Raw genomic sequence first — 25,794 nt, 5'->3', positions numbered from 1 at the left:
TGTGGGGAAATATACAGTTACATTTCATTACAATGCTAGTCAGTAGGGCTGTGTCTCCAAAAAAGGATTAAGTCCTCTCTCCCTCTCACACACCAATTCATGGCTAATGAACACATAAAGTGAGTCATTACAAGATGTTACTGTTATTCCATGGCCTGGCTACCTCAAGATCTTCATGGGTTTTTCTGTTCGTGGTAACAGGCGAAATTCCCTAACCCAAAAAGAGTATAGAATTTTCTTCACTGAGGCCATTTTTTACCCACAGATACAGATACTTGCAGTGTTTCCACATATAGATCTGATCATCCCATTCCTTTCCCCAAGGCAAAACAAGTCCAGACTTTGCTAGCTTAAGAGAAAATGTAAAACATTCCTCTTTATAAAACTTTTCCCGTTTAGGCAACATGCTGGAGGAAAAAAAAAAGTAGGACCGCTGAAAATTTGAGTGGGGAAACCATCATAGCAAGGAAAACAGAAATATTAGAATTGTAATCATATTGATGTTTATGCTTGGGAGAATTCCTATGAAATGAGAAATAAAGTCATTCAAAATATTACATGCTCAATCAAAAATATCCATATCACTAGAAGTGGAAGGAGTTCCAGGTTTTGTGAGTACCATTAAATTTTAAAGTGCATAAATCAAGACAGAATGGACTAAAGAAATAGGAGTTTGGTTTGGTGTTGTTGAAATAGAAATAAATCGTTCTTATTCCTCACTGTCCTTGCCTGTTTCTCTCATATATTACCATATCTAAAATATTTAAGATTGAACTAAAGCAAAATCCTTCCACTAGATGCAACCAATGCACAGCTACTGTATAATTAAATCTTTCTGCTTCCCCCTTTGATGCTCTGATTTCCCAGTAAACGATAGTTTGCTTTTCTTACTTAAGCAATAAAGGAATCCTGCATACTTAATGCATTCTGTGAAACCTCCCATGCAGATCTGTGTTTTTGTGGCTAGACGATGAAAAGGTAGCCTGGAACATATTATGAATTTATCAGAAACCCAGAGGGGTAATAGGAAAACAAAAGGGTGGAATCCAAGGCAGGTGCAAGTGCAATGAACACTGGCTTGCATTCCAGACACTTACTTGTTCTTTGTTTAAAACCACAGAACTTGGAAAGGAGTCAAAGAAAATTGGGAGGTGTATTATAGGAAGTTGAAAATAATCTTGACTTCAGTTTGCCTTCCAATTGTCAGCAAGAAAGTGGAGAGGGACTTCAGATCTTATCCTTATCTTGCCTTCATTTGCAATGATGTTTTCTGAAAAACAAACCCTATATTTCTCCAGAACATACTGTACCCATTACAAAACCGTGGACAACTACAAAAGTTTCCATGAAGTGCATTAGCACTGGCCAGACTACTGGCAGTAAGCACTCAGCTGAGCGAGCGAATAAACACCTTCAGTGCATCGTCTGGTTTGCTTTGAGTTGAGATCCTGGCTGTGATCAGAAGGGCAAGCTCTGCACTTCTACCAGTGCAGGATCGGGGGGGTGTGATTGCTTGTCAGTAAATCAGCCCTGAATCCATATCCATCTTAGTGCCTAAACAGAACAAAGTCATTGCATATGATAAACCTGCTTTCTGCCCCATCACCAAAAACCCATTTCACTCAAAATTTGTCCTTCTGTCTGCTCCTGACCATGCCCACCCTCTCTCATGCACACTGAAGTACTATTCAGTACATGAATAAATAGAAGGCATACTGATTTGCAATTTCCCTGCTTGTCAGAAGACCCTGGACAATAACTTAGAGACACAATGCAAGACCATTAACAAGATGTAGTACTCACTAAGACCCATAACCAGTGTGTAGCATTAAAACTAATTTGTATCATTTCCTGACACACCTGAATAACAGCAATGAATTCTACCATAAAGTTACACCCCAAAGAAAATTAATTTAAATTATACTCTCCCTATTTTTTTTAATCTGATGTCAGATTTTTATATGACAATATTTATTTCACTTATTCTGGGAGTGCCTTGGTAATATACTCAATTGACACTGTCTTTGTCTGCAATCACTGTACTCCAGTTGCCTCTTTTCTAGGATAAGGGGTCCTAGTCTACTTAATTATTCTTGACATGGAAGCTATTCCTTATTTTTCAATATCTGTTTTGTCATTCTCCCTATCTTTAGCCTTCTTTCTACAGCCTCACTGGGGAGACAAGTGATGCACATGGACAAAAGGAGAGTTCCTCTTTGCTTCTCTAGCTTTTCTAGTTATTATTAATTTGTTTACTCTTCTTATTACTGCTGAATATGGAGCTAACTTTCTCATACACTTATAACTCCACAATCTTTTTCTTCTTTTCAACACTTAATTCATTAAGTGCCTCCCCTATAAATGTAGAATGGAGGCAGTTTCCTCACATGCGACTCTTCCCATTGCTGGTGTTAAATTTCTTTTCTGAGCTTACTGCACTAGTACTCAATATCAAGAGAGCTTCTTCACCCCAGGGTCAACTTTTGCTTTTCATTTTTATGTTGAGGTCCATCAGCAAACTTTGCCATATGCCTGCACTACCTCTGCTCACTAGCTCTGTAGATCAGCCTCTTTCTTCCATAAATCCTCGAACTATAACTATGTCCTGGAGGGAAAAAAACTGAAGAGGAAGACCTTAAGAATCACCATGGATAACAGAGAAAGAATTTAATATATCAAGGTTGGGAAAAAAAGGAGAGAGGAGCCAAAGCACTTGAGAAAGGGTTACACCTGGTCACCAACAGTAACTAGGAATTAAAAAGCTGCAAAATGCGACTACATTTTAACTTTGGGATTCCTTGTGTAAGAATAAATATACATGAATATATAAAAATATATGTACTGTATTATATTATACATATATATGTATTTATGTATAAATTATTTCGAAATGAAGCCACTAATCCTCAGAAGGATTCTCCATGCAGTTCTCAAATGGTGACAATTTTTACAACCTCCTTAAAATAATTCTCTTATGACACTATTGTCACTATTAAAAATTAAACTGAAGTTTAATTGAAATTTTCTTACTAAGCATCTTTTGAAATAGAGGTAAAGATGTAAAACTTAAATGCTTTTCTATAAAAGTGTTGAAATGTATTTTGAATTTGCCTTCTGACATTATATTAAAGTAAGCATTCTGAAGAAAAAAACAGACTGTTACTTTGGAAACCAACATAGACTTATCACTGGGTGTTCAATTCAATACCTATTAGTGCTTATACATATGGTATTAATTCTGCATTAATTCTGTCAAAAATGATATCATACTCTGAACGTCCAAATTATGACATCACTAAAACAACTTTGCTATTCGTGGGTTTGGAGCTCAACTGTGCCAGAATTGACTAGAATTTATTCATGCAGCTGATTCTGACGAGTTCTTTTTAATTAGTTCATGCCCTCATAATGAACAAGAGTCCGTGTTTTTGAAGATTTGCCAGAATAGTTTCTATTCTCTTCGACTTAAGTGCCAAATGCATGCACTTCTTTATACTATTTATACCTTTGCCTATAATTACTGCTCCCTAAGGTGTGATTGTCCTATTTCATAAGAGTTTGTGCAGCTGCCAACATGAAGATGTAAATAAATTGTAATACCGTTGCTATGAGGTGTAAAAATCCCACAGCTCATATCCAGACCCTTGTATAATAAACTCAAGTAAACATTCCATTTCCTGTTAGCAATTGTGGTTTGTGACTAGATTTTAAAAAGCGGTGCAGTAAGTCATCACTCTTTTAATGATTTGCTGAAAACAAAGCCATGAAAGCACAAACCAACAACAACAACAAAAAGCTACATGTACACATCTATTTTTATGAAGGATAAATATCTGCATGCAAAGCTGAATACTTTGTTGTTATCTGATAGTTTTAGGAAGCTGGTCTCATTTCTATTTGCTAAGAAAATTTCTGAGATGCTGCTGATATGCCAAGAGCAGGGGACAAAGACTCCTGGATTAAAGTGTCCTGAAAGTCACTTCCTTACTATTTTCAAGTTGCTGCGACTGTTGCAGAGATGGTCTCAACTCCTGTGTTTTTTAAGATGGTGTAGTTTTGCAAGTTATGAGTTTGACACCACGGCCAGAGGTGACCGCAGCAAAAATTTGTTTAAATCCATCTTCCCAAAGCAGTGAAAGGCCATAGAGCAGGAGGCTTTCCTTTCATCACCATTTACACCTATCATACCTGGGGGATCTTCTCACAGGCCAATCAAGCTGTTTTCTCTCTTGCTTTAGTGAGGAAAACACCCATGCTGTACTGAAGAATATGGTTTGATAGTTTTTCCTCAACTCATAGTGATTAAACAATCATTTTACTCTTCTTTTCTTGTAATGGGTTTTGTTCTGCTCTCTGTCCTCTAAACCACCTTGTACCCAAAGTTAGACATATCATTTGGTATGAGATTATTTACACCATGGCAGGTACATGTCAGTAGGAGGCACCAATTCAGTACTGGTGACAGGTACACTCTGAAGATTAAATGAAAAAACATACCAGCACTAACATCTTTTCAACTGAGCAAATAAATGAAATATTGGGTGCTGGTGGGAATAAGATGAGCACACGAGTCACGTATGTCTGACCTCATGAGTTAAGTTGACCATGCAGCAGCAATAAAATCTTCAGGCCACTTCACACCAGCAGGTGTTTTACATCATGACACAAATAAGCTGGTTTACCCATGCTACAGGATTTTTCAGCTCTTTGCTGGAGTTGCTTTTCTCAGTGCCTATAAAGCCATATTGCTAAAGATCACAAATTAACATACCCCAACTTCAACTGGAAAATGCAGCTAAAAGTAGTATTTTTAGCTGGGGAGTTGAGGCTTCCATGAGGCTTGGGCAGCAGATTAGGGGCTGGGTCATGGCATTGAATTGCAGCTTGGTAGTAACCTTTTTCACAACTATAGTTAACTCAATTTCACCAACTCACTTCTCTTCTTTCTCTCTTTGGAGCAGGAAGTGCCCATGGTGAGGAACATCTGTGACCACATGCTTCTGCAAGAGCTCTTCACTGGGGCCTCAGTTGTAGTTGCTGCTGCAGGCAGCAGCCCAATACAAAATATTTTAAAGCATTAACCAGCACCTACATAACTTTAACTTTTAAGCCCTGGTATTTTATATATTAGCAAGTCTAGTAGAGATTAAAAAAGGCCATATCCAGTTGAAAAAGGGGGAATCCCATCTCTACCATGGTATAATATATTTCTGGTCCTAACGAACTGTGGGTTATTGAAATTTAAACCAGTCATTAGCCCAGGACTGAACATTACATGTCCTGGGAATCAGTCCAATGTAATTTGGGGGTGGGAGGGTGGCTCAGAATCCCAGGTTTGTGAGGAAAGCAAGAAATATTTTCCTGGCAGGTTTGTTTGAAAAAAAAAATGGCAGCTGTTCTTAATAGCTGGGAGGGTCAGATTGCTAAAAACAGTCCCAGTGGAAATGGATTAGTGTATGAGAGGATGTCAAGGTGCAAGATAAATTAATTTAGTCTCCAGTCTGATGGTTTATTATCTGGATTGTAACTGCACGTACTGCGTGCATGCACACGCAAAACACCCGATGTTATGGACTGGTGTAAAGGCATTACTGTTGACATGACTTTGGAATGACAGCATTATTCATGAAAACTAAAGCTGTAAGTGAATTATGCAAGTTACAGAAACTGAGTGCGACTAAGCTCTTTCCATCAACACCAACAACTCTGTGTTTCCTTTAGGACATAATATTTTTCATGAAAATTATTCTACAAATGCATCAGCTATTTAAATGGCCATGTGTTTTCTCTCTAGTTTATGTTCCTCTCTCTGGAAAGTCAGATTTTCTCTGAAAGTATATCATGGATCCGTATCCTTAAGAAGGCAGAATGATACAAGGCTCATTCTTATATACTAGCTATCTAAAAAATCAGCATATGAAATACAGGACCTGGAGTTTGTTCACACTGGAATATCATTATAACCCTCCAGAAGACGCTTCAATTAATGTTGTTTCCATTATCAGACTTGTTTAACAAGGGCTGATTGTACATCACATCCAAGCCTTTATTTCAGATTTCAGTATCAGTTCTGTTGAAAGAGGTCAGGCTACTGCAGTGCAGAGATCTGATTGAAGAAAAAGATTATATTTGATTGGAAACAGGAACAGTACTTATATAATGTAACTGAGGCCCCACCATGATGACATTCAGTTTTTGGGTCATCTTATGCTTAAGAACCATCAGGCACAATTAGAGGAGCTGTCTCTGTCAGACAGAGTTCTGTTTAAATGGCAAGTGCTACCAGGAGGTTAATACATGTGACCAGTGTGATGTCTGCTTTTGGACCCAAAACCAGAGCCTGCTAGTAAGACTCTGAAGTATTTAAGATGCTACATCACTCACCAGCCTCGCTGGGGCAAGGGGAAAGGGCAAATCTTCAGCCCAATGCTGCTGGACCTGCACTTCATCCAGAGCCAGCCAGCAGCTCCTGACTCTTTTGCCACTTTCTGCTTAATTTCTTCTGTGTTCATGCCATGTTGGCCCTTAGCCAGGGCTTCCTCATTTTTCCAGCAGCCTCTCATAAGGGGTTTGTTTCTGCTTAAAGTAAAGCAAAAAAAAATTAGGAAAGCAACTTTATAATTTTTCCTACTGATTATTCTAATTAATTCTTCCACTTAAAGCCACCTGCAATTTTCTAAGTGACTCAAGTACTTTTTAAACATTTGCTGCTGTTCCACATTTCAGCTTAGAATAACAGATAATATGAAATTGTACTTTCCTACTAACAGTTCCACTACCCCCTTTTTTCACATCTGAGTTTTTAGAGCCTTGTGTACTGATGCTTCCCAGTTTATCAGTTTACTGACAGTGAATTCCATTTTCTTTCAGATCTCCCAGCCTCACTGATGACTCCTAATACAAACACTGTTTACAATTTTTCTCTGATATCCATATTATCCATAACTTGATGAGAAAATTATTCATTCAGTTTTCTGACATAGTTCCCAACTGGTACACATACAAATAAACTGTTGGTATTTTCAGAGGTATTTATGACTCATCATCTTATACCTTAACTTTTATCTCCAGAATTCCCAAAATTCTGGAATTCCCAAATTCCTTAATATCTGGTTCTTTCCTTGAATTGGACCCTATTTCAGTTTTCTGAAAGCTACCATATTGTCTTAAATAACATCTTGAACCTTGCAATCTAACTGTACTAGGTTTAAATGGCTTTCTATTTTATATTTTGTTAAGATGCATTCATTCCTCTGTGACTCCTGGGATGCCTAAGAAGCCTCCATGCTGGGTGTAAGGATTTTAATTTCCTCACTTTTGACTTTAGGGTTTTTTTAACTAACTTTCCCCTTGAAAAAAATTTCATTATCAAAAGTTTAGTGTCACAGTCCCACATTTGATTCAATCACTCCCTTGAGAATGTTGAACTTAATTATGCTGTGGTCACCATTAATTAGTGGCCCAGCGATAGGTACTTTATGAACCAACACTTGTATATTACATAGGACCGAGTAACATTTCCCTCATGTGTGCTGTAGAACCAACTGCTATAAAAATTATAGTCTGAAAGGTCAAGAAGTTCTCTCTCTAAATTGTCCACTGGAAAGGATAAATTTCTATGCAGATAATTGAAATGCCCCATTACAACCATTTCTCAGTCTTGGTTGCCCTACTTGTGCCTGCTGACACTTCACACCTCAACATTAATAATATGTTTTTGAAAAGTAGGAAATTCTGTCATAGGTTATTAAAACTGTAGCATGTGCTTTCATACTGAATTGAATTCCAATATCAGAATTCTCTGCAGGGAAAAAGGTTTGAAAATGTTGGGAAAAAGTGTAACATTACTGTGAATTTCTCAGGAAACATTGTTCAATATTACTTTTATTAGTGGACTGTTAATTGCTTAAAAAATGCACTAGTATTCTAATAAACAGCAACATTCTTCTGCATCTATTCTATTAATTCTCCCTGTGCTGACTTCTGTATTCACTGAATTCTTTGCATTATTATGATATAGTGCTATTTCTTCATCATTATGTTACTCTCCCTACAGCTGATGGATATCCTCATACTCTGCAAGAACTTGCCATGCTATGCTAATATGAAAAGAAATTTCATTCACAGATGTTCAAAATATAGACATCTTTTATTAACCTTTCAAGATTGTCTTTTTAACTTTATATTCTATTTATTGAAAATATGTCTACTTTTTCTATTATCTCAGATTTTTGTGTTGACAGGGAAAAAAAATTTACAGTAATTTCACAAATACAAGCCGCAGTAATTAGACAAAAATTTTGGTGGAAACCCGGAAATGCGGCTAATATTTGGGTGCGGCTAATTTATGAACAAAAATGTGATATCTGCCCTTACCTAGTATCATACCAGTCCAGTCCCGAGCCGAAACAGTTTGAAATCCATGGTTTCCCATTGTTCCGACGATGAACCAATCAGAGAACAGCTTATTGCCTGCCTGTGGATGGCGGCGGTACTGAGGGGCGGGGGTTGTTATCGGGGTGAGTTACCTCGGCAGTTCGATAAAAGTGTGTGATATTTCTCTGTACTTTTTAAAGTGTTTTCAGTCTTGTGCGGTTGCGGGGCTGGCTGGGCTCGCAGGGAGAGGGCTGGGGAGCCGCTCAGCCCGCAGGGAGAGGGATGAAGTGGGTGATCGGCTCGCAGGGAGAGGGCTGGGGGAGCCACTCAGCCCGCAGGGAGAGGGCTAGAGCGGCCGCTCGCCCCGCGGGGCTGAGAGGGGTAGAGCGGCCGCTCCTGTGCCAGCACGGAGATGTGGCTCTGCTCGGAGCTCAGCTGCCTGCCCGCGTGGCTGAGCGGCTGTTTAAAGGCAACGCGGATCCATTGGGAATGCTCGCAAAATGACCACACTATTGTTCCTGTCTTTTTCGGCTTGTAAATAAAGGGTGTGTCTTTTTTCACTTGGAAACAATGTTTCTGAGGTCGGCAGTAAGCCAGTAAGCCCTGGCGATCCCACGATTGTGTTACTAAATGACGACTTTGTGAAAGTTCGCGGCGAACTAAAGTGCGGCTAATATTGCGGGTGCGGCTTATTTATTGACAAAGACATCAATGTTGCCAACACACTGCATATGCGGCTTATACTCCGTGCGGCTTGTATTCGTGAATTTACTGTACTAGTTTTTTTATTGTACATTTGTAACGTAACTGTAATTACATTTTAACTGTTTCCTAGAGTTGAAGAGATTAAATTGCTTAGAATTATTTCTGTACTGACAAGTTTCTGTTTCTGATTTCAGATGCTCTGACACACCTGATTTCAGTGGGTTTAGACACTGGTATATCCAGCGAGATTGTGGCCATGATCCCACTAGGAAGCAGCCAGATGCTCACAATAAACAGCAAAGATACCATTTTCACAGGAGATGGCTGAAAGATCAAACTCTTAGGGGAGCTAGACTTCAACCAGACATGTCCAATGTGCTGATACACCACCATTCATAATTTAGAGGACTCTGCTGGTCCTGGTATACAGCATCTTTCCTGTCAAATTCAGCTCTGTGACTTCACAAGGCCCAGCAAGTCAGGGCCTTTCACCCCTCAGACATAATTAATAACATTTTACAGCCTAGCACAATCTATTTCAATAGAAGAAACCAGGGCAAGCAGATAGAAATGGTCTTAATGATGTCAGAAGAATGCGGTTGATTGATATCTCTAGTGCTCTGCAATGTTCTGTGATTTTTTTTTTACTTTTTATACATTTTTCTACTTTCTCTAAAGTTCTGCACGTATGAAAAGTCATATATATAAAATTACTAGCATAAAACCTCATAGTGAGGTTAAAATGTAGGAATTTTGTCCCTTTATGGATACTGTTTGATACCTAGTCAGTGAGAAAGTACAGCGCTGCCTTCTAGATTCTGATAACAAATGTTTTGTTTTGGGAATGTTTATATATAAAAGGCTCATCCAGCCCAGGATATAGATAGCTATGATTTAAATTTCAGACTGTGAAATTCCTTCCCAGAGTAAAATATACACACACCTCCCAAAAAGGGTGGAAAAAAAAGAGTAAAGGTTTGGCTATTAACATTGGATTTTAACAAGATATGTTCCAAAGACAGAAAAGGGAAAGAAGTCCAGTGATGGTAGAAATTCCAATGTCTCAGGTGAAAAAATGCTAATACTGGTTTTGGATATAGTTTTAAGCTTTGCCAAGGAGGAAATGGAAAATTAAGAGGTTCTTGGAAAACGAAGAGGTTTTGACAGAAGATCAAGACACTCTAAAGACTCTCTAAAGAGCCTGAAATTCTACAAAGGCCATTGCCAGCTTGCGTCAGTGAGAACAAGTGGAAACAAACCAAAGAAATTTATCTAGTTACATTGGCAGCTAAACTTAAGAGAGAAAGAAAAATGTGTTTATTCTTAAATTTTCTAATGACAATGCCTCAGCAGCTTTTCTCTTTCACTGCGGTCCTGATTTTCCATTCTCTTAAAATATTTTTGTTCTGTTTTCATTTTCTTTCTCTTAGATTTTGCATTATCCAGGGAGCCCAAAAGTCTTTTCATTTTAATTTATGTAACAAAGGGGTTAATATTCCTGATGTTTTCTCTGCTGAGATGCCAAACAGGGTCACCAGATGTGATTCATAAGTTGTTCTTGCATGTGGCTTAGCGAAAGCACAGCTGTGGTTACACACTGGGGGTGGAGGGAAAGGGGAAGAGATCCTGACCCCTTTGGAGTCAACGGGAATTTCACTATTTGCTTCCAAGAGACCAGAATTTCACCCCATGTACTACATGGGTCTTATTGTTTGTTTTCCTTTTTTCAAAAGGATCCTTACTGTCACTAATGCTAGATTTCATAGAGATTAGATGTGAATCAATATTGGATTTAATTATTATTTTAACCACCAATCTACAATATTGGATGACAAGTAAAATATGACTAAAAGATTTGCCTCATGATGAAACCTTGTTTTGTTAGAGAAAATGGGGAGGCCTATCTTTTCTTTTTTCTCAAACTATTTATTTTCCTGAAAAAATATTTGCATCTGAATATGATCAACAGAGAAAACTAATTTATTCTAGTTAAAGTCTTCACACACCCCCAACCATTCTGTTTTCTGCTTCACAATTTTACAGTGTTTTGAAAAAATAATCTAATTTTTTGATTGGCAGGAACAGCGATTTAGTTATCTCGACCTATCTGCAGAACATTCACTGAACTTGGTTCCATGTCCGTTTCTGAAATATGAAAAACCAGAAATTTAACACAACCAAAGGCAATAGAATCTACTTTTACCACTGCTTTCACTCTAAGCTGATTTTATGTACACTTTTATTATCTAAATACAGAAAAAATTAAACTTAGCTAGAATTTTGGCTAAAGTAGCTTCATAAAATATCATAAATACATGCATATGTTAGTAACATAATTTCAGATGAGAAAATCTGATCTGAGGCTATGTTAAGAAGACATTCAAATTTTGAAAAACGATCTTTCCTGAGTCAATTTCTACTACCTTCCACTTATGTGTGAACTAGTCTATGATGGTCATTTCTTGTGGTCTTAACTCTTCTTAGTCTATCTACAAAAGGTAAGGCTTTGTCATGAGATCATCTAATCCTCAGGGGAAGTGGGTGCTCCATGATCTCTGTAAGTATTGGACAGGCACACATGAGACTGGAAAGGTGATTGTAGAGGGACATGCTCAGCCTGGATTATCAGTTGCCTTCTTGTACTTGAATTCAGCTATGAGATGATAGACTGCAAAGCAACTAGACACTTTCATCTGCTTTACAGAGTTTATATAAACTATAGTGACATTTCTTCTACTTCTGTTGACTTGACTTCAACAGGAACGAATAAAATTTATTAACAGTAAAGAACATCTTTTCTCAACAATCAACATTTCCTGTCCAAAATTTACAGCCTGATAGGAAAAAGAGTCCACCTTGGAATGTTGTTATAAAACAAACATTAGTACATGTCAGTATCTTTTATATTGAGTAATATATGTTCACTAATTTGCTTACTTTACATGCAACCATGACTACAACTTTTTCACTTCAGTACTCAGGATGTTCCTATTTTCAAATGCAGACACAAATGCAAACACTCATTAGACAGTTGCTGAAGGGAAATCATCTTATCCTTCTCAACCACATCCCAGGTAATTACAATGACCCGGAAGCAGCTCCTGGCTGCTTCACCAAAAAATGTAAAGACTCTAAAATTTGCTTTCAATGTCTGATTTTGTAAGATCATTGAAGAAATAAGCATGGTTTATACATATGAGATCCTCACTAGTGTATTAAACATGCACATTAGTTGTTCTGACTCCATACCGCTAAACTTTCTAGCCTTTGGGGAAAGAAAAGGCCAAACGTAAATTCCCTGCTAATCCTGGACCTTAGTTAAATTCTAGCTTGAACAAAGCAACTGCTTGAGAAAAGTGCACGTTGACCATGGCCAATTTAACAATATAGATGTCTGAGTTCCAGTATCCAGGAAGTTCCTTGGCTCTGTTTAATTTCATAATAAAGGTGGAACTGGCATTTGTTTATGTACATGCACCTCTTCTGTGACATAATAACATATAAATTTCTATATTTCAGTAGTATTCTGCAGCACAGTGAACAACAGAACCTTCCCAGAAAACTACATAAAACTTACTTCACAGTGACCCAAAATCAAGCCACTAGTTAACCAGATGGGTTATTTTTAATGTTCTGAAGCTAAATGGATAAAATAATCTTTGGCTCTTACAGAGAACCATTCATCCAAGCATTTCAAGAAACTTGGAGGCACTAAACAAGGAAAAAAATCCTTTGGGAGCAGCTGGAAGACTGTGTAAAGAAGGCAGTTCAAATCATTATAAAAGTTATTAACAACAAGGAGGAAACCCGCTTCCAACAGAACTGTTGGGTTCTGATGTGTTTCATTCTTGTTACTACACTAGTTTTGTTGGTAAATAACAATTCATACTTCCTCCTTTATAATAAGTATTTTGTCATCATGCAGGCAAATGTAACATCTGAGTTGTTACTTTGAGCTCTGAAAATTTATTGAGCAATGACAAGAGGACAGTGTAAAAGACTTTGAGATGTTGTACATCAGTGTGGTGTCTGAACTCACCATGGAGACCTGGAGTGCGGAAGGAGGAAATGCTTCATTGTCCACTCATCTGGGGCAGATGAATTTGTTACAGTGCCCAGAAGAGGGATTTTGAAAGGCATTTATATATGTTCTGATGTAAGATTTTATTGCTAAAACATTTTATTCTAGCTCTGGACACTGTCAGCCTCTAGTTCAGTCTGATATTTTGTGGCAGGAAGGATCCTGTCCAGGAGGCTGAGTTTCCAATGCCTGATCATTGGCATCAGGGACTGCCTAGATACGTCATCCCTGAAGGAGTTATTGCCTGGTGGTGGGTGGAGGAGCAGGTAATCTCTGAGGACAGGAGGGAAGGTGGCAAATAAGCAGCAGTGGCACATTGCATCAACCAAAGAAAACTTTTGACTCCACTCCCAGTGAGGTCATGCCAGTGGATAAGTGGAATGAGCCTCAACCCAGGCAGCAGAAGCCAGATTTTATTTTCCATTGAAGCTTTTACCTCACAAATCCATAGCAAGTCATCTCCTCACCAGGAATTTTTCCAAGTGGAGGAGCAGAGGGCTGGTTCTCAGTTTAACAAATGCATGTGTCTGGACAACTCCTGTTGGAGTGGCTCATTTTCCTTTTTTCCCTCTTGCTGTTCTGTAGCGATGTCACATTCTGTGTGTGCACATGCACGTATTATGGACAAACCCTCACTCTTGAAGGCAGTGGCTCTCTGTTCAGCAGCTACCCAAAGCCAGGAGCACACAGGCACTCACAGCACATGCAGTGTTAGCTGCACAGCACAGAGAGATGCTCCAACTCAGCCTTGAACCAGACAGCTGGGATGGCAAATGTGTAATCACACAGTACCTACCTACCTAAAATTCTCCCAGTCATTTCATTGAAGGGAATTATGTTTTACTGGCTTTCAACACAGCATTTTTTTCTTTCCATCTTGAATAGCTTTGTAAGGCTGTTCAGGAGGCAGCTGTGCTTCTTTCCAATGGGAGAAATGAATAAGGAAAAGCAAATTCTATCAGTTCAGGTTATAAAGAACTCAAGAATTGTAGTCATTTGGATGAGATTTCTCGGGGGGGGGGGCAGAAATTTAAAAATTATATAATATACTAAAAGTAATGCTCCTTATAATTAATTATTAATAAGAAACCCTAACAGAAATGTACTCTATGGTTTCAAGTTTCATTTGACTTTCAGCAAAATGTACAGTACATGCTTAATCCTCCTTTTGTCCTGTTTGTTTATTTATCTATTACTCCTTCAAATGTATGATATCTTTAATCAGTATTAAAGATTAAAGGAGTGATTTCAATTTTGATTCTCTCAGTTTTACAGTTTTTCTGCATAATTCTATAAACTTCTTTTTACAACATTAATTTCCCAGGCTTGTTTTGTGTTTGGTTTTTTTTATTATTTACAATACTTTTATCCACTAATGTTCCACCTATTTTTTGTAAGATAAGAACAAAATAGATGAACGTTAGACCTGTACAGCAACACACAGAGTAGAGCACCATCAGCAACACTTCATCAGCTTTAGGTATCAAGTTTCACATAGCAAAGAACTAAACAGTGGAAATTTTGAACACAGGGCAGTGTGAAGACCAGAGATTAAAAATGAGATAAAGGACTCAGACTGTCTCTCAGAGGGTCCATTGCTTGGGTAATCACTAGCTGACAAGATCTAGGGCTGGATCAATTAATTTTCACTTCTTCCCCTGTGGATTTGCTAGTGGCTACTGTCAGCATCAGTATAATGTTAATTAAAAGGATTGTATGGAAGTGTTACATTTGGCTTGAAAAGAGCCATCTTTGGATAATATGACTATATAAGATAACTTCCATGGCTTCCATAATTTCCATAGATTTTCTTGAGAGAGTAACTATGAAATATGATGAATAATGGCAAGGTAATGGAATACATTCTAGAGACAGACTTCATAAATGAAGGATAAGTTTTAACAGGATAAAGTTTTATAGCCAGCAACAAGCCTTTAAATGGCTTAAATACTTATGAATCATTTAAAATATCTTTGGCCAAGCATGAGGGTTCATTTTTAAGCTCTGAAACTTTCAGTAATTTTGTATGAAATTTCATAATCTATAACCAGGCTTGCTGAGTCCAACAGGTGTGTTCTCAGTACAGCAGTTTTCCATTACACACTTTAGGAAGCCCTATAAATATCAGTTCTGACGACTGACAAAGTAATCTGGATACACTTAGATTAAATTGGGAATACTGAATAAGGGCCTATAAAGGCCATTAATTATTGTTAGGTTGTGTCATAACCACACCCCTCTCCTAGGATGACCAAGGATTCTTCTGCAATTTCCAAAAACATGGGGACTTTTACCGCATAAGACTCCTCCATGATGGTAGGAGATATTAATGTGCATCGTGTGAGACAGAGGTTTTCATGAATGGCCTTTTGAGAGGTTTACCATCAGAGACAGTGGGATAGGAAAGGACAGATATTTGTAATGCTGCATCCCATTTTCCAGTCCGTCAATCAGCTTTTCAACCTGAACGGCACCATTAATTTTTTCCCAAATCTAGTGTATTGCCATTCTGAAATTCAGCTCTCTTATTTAGGGAATCCTGTCATATTTACTTACTGGGAAAGAAGCAGAAAAGACAGAAAGGTCCCATAAAATATCAAGGTGAATTTCAAATGAGTGTACTAAGTGAGGAAAATATAGGACTTAAATTAAAAGGTTAAAAGTAAAATGTCTGCCAACAGCTATAAAGAGAAAACACATTTTGTGTGATACTTCATTGCTGGTGGTGGTTCAGAGCTCAGGCAGAAGGTGAGGTTAGGAAGGTTAGGTATAATAAACTAATTCCAAAGAGGTGATCACACAGCGTGTACCCAAAATAACTCCAGTTATTGCTGTCAGCTATTGCTCCCTGGTTTTGGAGATGTGGTTTAGTGGTGAACATGGTGGTGGTGCTGGGATAATGGTTGAACTTGATGACCTCAAAAGTCTTTTCCAACCTTGACTATTCTATGTTTAATGATTTTTACCTTGAGGGGATAAGACTTAGGCTTTTTATTTTTTATTTCATTTGTCTGTGTTTCTTCTCAGCTTGTGTAATCTTTAATTCTTACTAGAGTTATCGATCACAAGAGAGATATAAAAGCGGATCAATATAGAAGTATCATCTATGCAAAACAGAGGAATGGAGAGTAGGAAGAAAATTTTTTTTTTTTTTGGCCATGGTTACAGGACAGATCATAACCTCTATTATATATAATACACATAGGGAGCGACCATAGAAAATACATACATTTTAAACCTGAACAGAAAAAGTTCCTTAATCTCAGAAACCTCAGAAACCTTCAAAGAATTAAAAAATTATCCCATTCTATCTTTAATATATGGTATAAATATGGGCTATCATTATATTTCTCCCTGTGAAAACATGCAAATACTTGTTCATTCATACAGTAATATCTTTTCTTTTTTTTTTTTTTTTTTTTTTTTTTTTTTTTTTTTGAGTGTGTGTGTGGATTGATCTCAGTGGCCCTTGCTGCAGAAAACTGGAGAAAACTTAATAACCTGCATTGGGAAACTGAACCATGCTTTGTTCCTTTCTATGTGAGTTCAAGTTGGATATTTTCTACAGTTGGTAAATCTCTGTCTGATCTTGATACAAATCTAATCAAAACTGAAAATATTTCAGAGTGGTTTTGTTTTCCCTTGTACTTCCTTTTCTTTCTTATAGAGTGAAAGATTTATTTAAACAATATTTTTTAAATAGTCCCAGCAAATTCTAACCAAATTGGCTCTCAAACTGAACAGATCTATTTTAGTGGAATTGAACCACAGCCATAGAAGGAAAAGACAGTATCAATAAATTTGCTGATAATGCAAGTGTTAAAAGAAATTATCTTCCAAGATCCTGGGCAAGGTAGAAAAGTACAAAAATCTAAGAAATAGTGGGGCTAGGGGCAAGGAAGAGGAGGAGAAGTAGAAGGAGGAGAATGAGGAGGAGGAGGGAATGGTGACCTACATGAAGCTGAGGAAACATTTTCTGTATGTCTGGAATAAGGTGAGAAAAAAAGTAGGGAGTTTCCTACTTATGCCTTAAGTGAATGCAATAATATAGTATAGCAGCACCGAGGCTGAGAACTTCATTTTCACTTCAGGTCTAGAAGAGAGTTACTTTGGAGTGTTATTATTCCCAAATCTCTCAGGAGGGCTGTGGCAGACAGGACTGGGCCTACAATCCTGAATGCCATTATTTGAATCTGTCTTTTCTGTGTCACACTAGTTTGAGTGTATATAGTATATTACCTTTAATTAATTGAGTGTTTATGTGCTAAAAAGTTATTCACTTGTGCAGAGAGTGATTTGCTGGGATTTATGATGGGAACATTTTATAACAGCAGCATGTGTTTCCCTACAATTTGTATAGGTTCATTCATTATAATTTTTCCTGATGTTTTGCCTACCATATTATTAACTTCCCCAAAGCAATGAAATAGCAGCTTGTCTTCTCACAGCAGAGAAACGAGAGGAATAATTATGAATGTGGAAATCCCAGTGAAAACATGCTTCTATTGAAAGGGCATAGTGGTCCAAATAGAGGCCTGCTGGATTTATGAAGTCTATAAAAAAAGCAAACATACAGAAAAACAGATGCTTTTTTTGCTTCCAAAAATCTTGGAAGTCCTACACTTAGGAAAAAATGGGGGAAGGGAACAGGAGAGAATGTTACATTTATCATAGATTCATAGAATCGTTTAGGTTGGAAAAGGCCTCTAAGATCCTCAGGTCTGTTAACCCAGCACTGCCAAGTCTAGCACTAAACCATGTCCCTAAGATGGTTTATGCCACTATTAACAAAAATTTATATTTTACTATAGGCTACAAAGTCTGAATAAATTGTCAAAGCTTCAAGTCTTTGCCATGCATAACTGTTTAATCATTTGCAAGTGTACTTTTCAAAATTTAAGAGTTTGTGAGCATAGCATTTGATTTGTTACTCCTTCAGTAGCAAAATCACCTTTGTTTCAAAGGGATTGCTCTTTAGGACTCTTTGCCTGCAAGAATTTACAATAATGGGAAAATGAATAGCCTACACTGATGGTGGTAAAGGAAATTTTTTTCCAGGCTGTCAGTGAGGATGTAGAGGGAAAGCCTGTGAAATCAATTCCAGAAAATGTTGTGGATCACTGGTTATTTTACAAAGATCCAAAGCTGACAGGACCACCACAGTCATTTGTGTTTATTGTTCAAGAGGGTGCTTTTTTGGACCATCCCTACCAAAACCAATCTCATTTAAGAAAAAAGTAAAGGGGGGTTAAGGGGACCAGAAAAGCAGGAGGCAGAGTAAGCACTGAGCCCTCTCCAAGCCCTGCTGCTGATGGCCTTCCCCAGCCCTAGCCCTCACTTAGGCACTTTGTATTATTACATGTGCACTCTTCATTGTTTTTTCTCACAACAACCCGGTCTGCTTCTGCACTCTGTCGTCCGGGTGGCCACTCATAAAAAATGTGATTTACATTCTTGTTTCACTCTCACCACCTTTTCACTTCCTGTTGCTTCTGCAGCCCATGCTTCGCTTGCCTCTTCTGTTCTTTTAATCTAAAAACTGAATTTATGTACATTTAATGTCTACTATTACATGCTTGTGCATGCAGCAGAGGAAAAAAATTGAACACTGTAACACTGTCATCAGAATTGCCTTAGTTTGTGGGATTTTTTAAAATAATGTATAGATAATAAAATATTCAAACAATTAAATGGAAAAAATATGACTGCTGAGGGTGACAAAACAATTCAAAATAAAGGCAAAGAATTTTATCTCAGTTGCTTCCAATCAGATTCCAAAATTTTTAACTCCAAAAAATAATTACATCCAAAATATTACACTTAGGCTACAACAGCGTCGTTTGCAACAGGTAGAAACTTGTTTCAATATCATTGAAAAGAAATGCAAAAAATCTAAAGACTGGAAGTGCCACAGGGTGAGAGTGGGTTTGACAGATGAAGTCATGGAGCTTGAAAACATGTGCTCACCTTTTGCCAAGACCAAACCTCAAACAGCCAAATTCAAGTCCTTTGAAAGAGTTAAGACAATTTACCCCTGCTGAGGAGCTGCCCCTATGAATATAAATCCATGCTATAGCAGAATAAAAGGGTCATTTTGTGCTAATTCAGTCCCACTCATCAGCAAAGCCTGAGCAGAAAGATCTGTCATCAAGTCGAAGCTCTGACTGGCTGTACACTTTTTGCTGTAAATCTCACAGATTCTCATGAAAGCAGGCCCATCTTGAGTTCTCATTGGAGACTAGAAGTAACCCTTAGCATTTGTAGAAACAGGCAGCAGATATGACTGTTTGTTCTTTATTTCCCTGTCTGCCTTAAATTCAGTCCTGTTTTCTCTATTAGGACTTAGGAAAGAAAAGTGATTAACTGGAAGAACATATGAACAAGTGAAGAGATTCAGAGTTCAAGTATGCACAAAAGATTTGGCTGTTCCCCTGGAATTTATTTAAATTGACCTGATGTTTTTCCCAGAGGTAAAGAATGATACATCACGCCCACAGTCCTCTGGGGGTTAAGCAATCCCCTTCTGCTCCCCACTCCTCAGAGGCAGTCTGCTCTCTTACATGAACGTTTCTTTTTAAAGGGTAAACAGTTCCAACACCACCAGTCTTGCAGGCACACACCTTTTAGCCACATTGTGCTTTTCATCTACCCACAGTACAGCTGAAAGGGAACACAGCCCCTTCAGGCGTCTGAAAATATTCAGATAGGTGCCAGTGCCAGATCTGCTCCACACTACCATACAAATTTTACAATATTCTCCCCTCAACATTACCTCTCTGCAAGATGATGAAAAAGTCTGTGCCTTATTCCATGGGGACTTTACCTTAGGACCCATGCCATGAGCTCAGGGCTTGCAGTCACCAACTTCTGACTTCTCATCTCTGCTCTGACATTGATGTACAGGATGACACAGGGATAGTCACTCTGTGAGAATCTGTCTCACCTTCCTTAGCTGTAAGACAGGATTTCTTGTTTTTCACAACTCTTTTGGGAATTAGTTACTCACTGCTGTGTGAGGGAAAGGAAGAATTATACAGGTGATAACAGTTCTTCATTTATAAGAGGCAGAAATAGGGAAAAATGCTTCAAACACAGGAATAATAATCTTAACTATTTTTAGTATATCAGTAACAATAGCACTTATATGACTTAACATTTAGGCAATTAAAAGATATTTTTAATCAGTTCCTATGCTTATTTTGTAAAATACTGACTAAAGATTCTTGTTTAAACCTACATAATACATTGGTCATTACAGTGAAATTATTAACTTAATTCCCAGGCAGCATAGCTAATTTAGTGGATGTGTTTCCACTATATCAAGTGATTTTGTGGACTTTAGCTTCTATTTGATTTGAGGTACAGAAACACCGTAAAGAAATAGAGGTGAAAAAGTCTGTCAGTGGAAACCAGGGAAAGGGAAGAAAAGGTTTAAATGTGCCCAGACAGAGTACATGACAGAGTTTTAAATCAAACACGTTTCCCTACCCCCAGTATCTTCTTCGCTCCAGAACAGCCTTGGTAGAAAATGTTAGTACTGCTAAACAACTAGGTTTAAGCTTTAGGCTCTATATTTGTGTGAATTTACACTTCTGCAAAACAGTGGCATTTAAAGGACTTTTTGAAAATCAAGGTATTGCAAGTACATATATTTATGACCATAAACCAGGGAACAAGGGCTCTCACTCATGGTTAACGGCTCTAGTCACTGGGCTGCAAAGCAGAGAAAAGTAAGTAAAGTCTTCAGAGGGATACTGAAAGATTTATAAAATCATGTAGGAAAGAAAGGAAAAACATTTATAATCTCTCCATGGAGAAAAAGGAAAAAAGGAAAAATAATCAGAAGCAGCAAGTTCAGTGGTTATCAGGACTAAAATGAACTTTTTCTTTTCTACTTTGAAAAGCCTTCAAATATAACAAATATTCCTCAGACTGAAACCTCTTTGATTTTAAATGTTTCCCAGTGTCTTTCTTAAGTGTTTTGTTTTAAATGATGAAGTTTTAATAAATAGTGGACACATAATAAGCTTCTGTGGGATTTGGACTTTATCCCACAAGTGAGAGGAAGACCTCATAACTCAAGAGTGATGAAGCCGCAAGAGACTTATGAAGGTTTTTCCGCACTAGTGGGATTAATTCCATATTCCACAGATGCCCATTATATAGAGGCTCTCTGTTTATACTGCAAGGAGGTAAAAAGGTTTTTTTTTTATTAGATTAAAATGTCAGGGTTGAATATAAATGTCTTAGTCAGAAGAGTAAAAGAACAGCTGCTTTGTGGTGTCACAAAACATCCAGAAAACAGTGGCTGGGTTAGTAGAGGGACATGCATTGAAAATCCTTTGTGTAGCAAGGAGGCACCACTACAGATCACATGCTCCCTCTAACAGTAAGGAAAGGAGCCCTTAATTTTTGAAGAGGATCTGTTTTCTTCTTTCTGAATTGGTTTTCTTCATCACTTCCAGCATTCAAGCCCCTGTTTCTACTGCTCTTGGGCTTTGCTGCTTCATAACATTGTTGGGTTTCCCCAATACAACGAGATCACTGACAAAGGAAAAGGTGACCTTAGAGAAAAATTAGCTGCCCCCCTTTGACTAAAATGAACCCTTAGTTCAACATTTTGCAGCTCTAGAAAACCACTGAAACTAAGCTGACTATGTCCTGGCAACAAGGAGTGTATTCCATATGAATCAGCGATGCATTTGCTCAGGAAAACTCCCAAACACTGTCTGTTTTTATGTTGGACTACTGCCTTGCTGTATTATGCCATTATTTTTATATGGAAATTCTCCTCTTTGTTCTGAAGTATTTCAAGACTGGATATAACCCCCAGCATAAGAAAAAAACAGACTCATGTATTTACATAATTTGTTTTCTTGGAGATATTTGTCTTTTAATGAAACACTGTTTATCTTCAAAACAGGAAGGCTCTAAAGCACAATTTTAAAAACAGATTTTGGCTTTGATTTTAAGACCATAAGCTTTCATTAAGAGACTGAGTTCTCTGCAATACCAATTTTTAAATTAAAACCCACATTGTTCACTGTTATTGCAGAATCCTCTGTATTTTTCATGACATTAGGCAAAACATTTTGGTTTATGTGGGGCATAAAGATTCAAAGTAACTTCTGACTGTATGTGCATTGCAATGTGTAAGCCCTGAAGCAATGGATCTCTTTGGATTTTATTCAGCATGGAGCAGGCTGCCTTGTAAACACTATCATTCTGCCCAGCTTTTAAATACCTGGGAAAATCTGTCCTCATTTATTAAACCCAGCTGCTGCTTATGGCTTCAACTGAAACCTGCAGCTTGAAATATCCAAATAAGAGGGCCATGCCTGAATTTCAAAAACCAAGCAGCTATTTCAGAATGAAGTCTCGCCATAACCACAGAGCACAGACCTGCAATGAAGACTGGAGTCAGGGGCCATCTGGCACAAGGCTGCAGAAATCCAGATCATCTTGCTGGTTAGTGTTGATAGTGCTGGGCAGCTGTGAGAACACACCCTTCTTTAATACTCTGTCTGATGCTCCTTTCAGAAGAGCCTGCTGAGGTGCCCAAGCTGTGGTCTGGTTCCTGTTGCTCCTTGGAGAACTGGTGAGCCACAGAGGGCTGGCTCCCTCCTTACTCTAAAGGCAAAAAAAGACAAAATAAAAACAAAAAATCAAACCCACAACAAAACAAAACAAAATGAGAAGAGATGAATAAATAAAGTCAAGACAACAAGCTGATAGCAGGATTCATGCTTTTCAAAAGAGAAATTCGATTCTCTGCACGTAAAATTGAAGTCTTTTTTAGCTATTATTAGCAATTTTGCTAAAATTGCACAAAAATATAATTCCTGCCATAGCCACAACTGTGTAAGAGGCAGTGTTTACAACAGCCTCTGCTATGCATGGATGGTGACCCAAAGGGCAGCCTCTATGGACTGTACTATCTCACTAAGAGCAGATTGGAAATTCCCATGCTATACTGAGAGCTTCAACATCCCTGCAAGAGTGCTAGAAACCTGAAAAATATCTGGGCCTTCCTGTGATGCCATCTCAGGTGGCAGCTCAGTCTACATCTGCCTCAACCACAAGTCTATAAATCTGAGGCTCTGCTCTGGGCAGGATGCAAGGAAAAGGTCCTTTTAAAGGTCCTTTTACCCTCTACTTCTCATGGATTGGTACTTTGAGGTCAAGTATTTTTAAATATTTATTTTTAGTTCGTTAGCATATCTGCTTGCCTACTTAAAATAGCTTAAGAAATATTTAGGGCACAAAAACACAAATCCATCTTTAATGAAGTTCTGGAGTTACCTCCCCATCAATGACAGCAGTGTGGAGAGGTGCTGTGGTAAGTTTCTTACAGGGCTCTGATACTCCCCACGTCAAAAAGAACAAAGTTAAAAATAGCGGAACTTAAAGATGAGACAAAGAAAAGAACACTAGAATATCAGTAAATTTCTTCCATTTTTATATCTAAAAATTTTATCTTTACTTTTGCTTGTGGCCTCATTTAAGGCCACAGTAAATAAGATTTACTGTTATGTCTCAAGGGCAGAAGTAAATAATTTACAATGACAATAAGTAAATAAGATTTACTATTCTAACTCAAGGAAGCTAACACCAAGTTTAGTCGAGAGGATTTCCTTAACATGATCTGAAGTGTGATGGAGAAAACTGATTAGGAACCAAACCAGAAATCAGAAACCTGATTGTGTTCCATCAACTTCTGTGCTCTGGACTTGGTCTCTTCTGGCATACATTTTTTTGCATGACCAGTAATTTCACAGCTTCCTTATTGAGTTGTTCCAAATTTATATTAACACTGTGGAAGCCTCTAGTAATATTTCTGCATGCTTTCTTATTAGGTTGAGACAGGGAGTGGAAAGTTAGGTGCAAAGAAATCCACCACAATGAAACCATCCCCTCCCAATATGGAAAGATTTCTACACTTAAATCATCCTTATCCTATGTCCCCCACACAGAAAAAACACATTGTAGCCCTTTTCTAAAATCTCCTTCACTTAAATGGCACCATGCCTTCAAGGGAAGCAGGGAGGAGGGTGCAGGAAGATGACATCTTGGGGACTGCAGTATCCTCCCCTTGATTGATGCAAGCGCTCCACTGGGGGCATGACTTCAATTCTTTCCTCAAAACATGAATCAAATGAGGCCACAGGCAAATATATTTCCCTGTCAAACATTTCACTTCCTGGAGACAGTTAAGAGCTGATGTGACATACTGTGCAGGGTTTATTTTTGCTTTTGGGCCAGCAAATTGCTGTACTGTTTTCCAGGCCCTTAAGCTTGGCTTGTGTTTGCTGAAAGAAGCATTGCAGACACACTGGCTGTGAGTCCAGCAGGATTTCTAGCACACTGACTGATCCTAAGCATTCAGCTGAGGAAATGAAAGATCAGTAAACCAAATTCAGGCCAGTGGTGGATGTGTTCCTCTTTGCTTAAGACCTCAAAAGAGCAGACCATGGAGTTTCTTTCATGTCATCATATTTGTTGCATCACCTAGTCTGCCTTTTAACAAAACTAACAGCTGATGCAATTGCCTGGTTTGTTCATATGAAAAATAGAAACCCAGAAAACACTCTTGTCTCTTTTTGCGTTTCCTGGCCCACAGGCATTTAAAATGTCTGCAAATTCAAGCATCAGAATAATTTCCTGTTGAGAAAAGCAGGACAACAAGCAGTAAGTCTGGCTTTCAGAAACAGTGCTAATAAATTGCAGAGCTAGGAGTAGACCATGCTCTACAGACCTGGCTGTTCATTCATTGAAGTAAATGAAGCCTAAATTTCATTGTATGAATTTTATCCTAAGTTCCATGTGCTATAGAAGGGGAGAAACAGATGCTGGAATCACCAGTGATTTTGCTGATTTGTGGACAGAGATCATCACTCACCTAATAACAATTTAAAGCAGGTTCTTCTATCTACAGGTTTTAAACATTCATTGAACCAACAGCAGAGTAGCATAGTTATAATGTAAAAATAACAGGACAAAGTTTTTGAATGACTGAACACTCTATCAGGGTTACCTGGATGTTGTAAGAAGCAGTCCTCTGATAGTGGCTGTGATTATTGCAGGGCATACTGCTGGCATGACAACGTTAAAGAATCACTAGGATCTTCTTAATAATGTGATCTTATTTTCTTTTTTAATAGGTGCCACCTCTGCTACTGATTTCTGTGGTGTTAAATGTAGCAAAATTAACATTAACAGAATACACATTTTTGCAGCATTGAGGTACAACTACAATACAGTAAATTATTTTTGAGGACTACAGTAGAAAATAAAATTCAGAGCTAAAATAAAAATTGAATGTTATTTTATTCTGGCATCCATGTATTGAAAATAAAGCCTGATATAAATCATTCCAAGAACTGTTTGGTCTGGTTTTATATTTTGAGCAGCATCTCCAGATCAGGAATTGCCAGTTAGTCACATTGCCTTGTATGCATAGATATATATTTCTGAATTTTGCCTTCAGTAAATTTTAGCAAAAAATATCATATGTAAAAATAGATCATTCAGAACATGCAGACATAAAGAACAGGACTTCATAGAAGGTAGTGAAAATATTGCTACTTATACCAGTGCTGAGGTGGTTCAGTACCCCTGGAGATCTTCAAGAA

At 37.9% G+C, this 25,794-nt stretch overlaps 1 long non-coding RNA gene across 1 annotated transcript; it reads right to left on the bottom strand.

Annotated features, from left to right (window-relative positions):
- Positions 1-6,397: 6,397 nt before the first annotated feature.
- LOC116996177 lies at positions 6,398-25,240 on the bottom strand. Its single transcript, XR_004417896.1, has 4 exons — positions 25,197-25,240; positions 22,565-22,792; positions 19,986-20,114; positions 6,398-6,576 (listed from the first exon to the last, which is right to left on the bottom strand). It is a non-coding gene; the product is annotated as an uncharacterized LOC116996177 (long non-coding RNA).
- Between the last annotated feature and the right edge of the window lie 554 nt (positions 25,241-25,794).

The sequence above is a fragment of the Catharus ustulatus genome, chromosome 5 (genome assembly GCF_009819885.2).
Source record: "Catharus ustulatus isolate bCatUst1 chromosome 5, bCatUst1.pri.v2, whole genome shotgun sequence".
In the NCBI taxonomy this organism is placed as follows: domain Eukaryota; kingdom Metazoa; phylum Chordata; class Aves; order Passeriformes; family Turdidae; genus Catharus; species Catharus ustulatus.
This window is presented reverse-complemented; position numbering and strand designations above follow the sequence as displayed.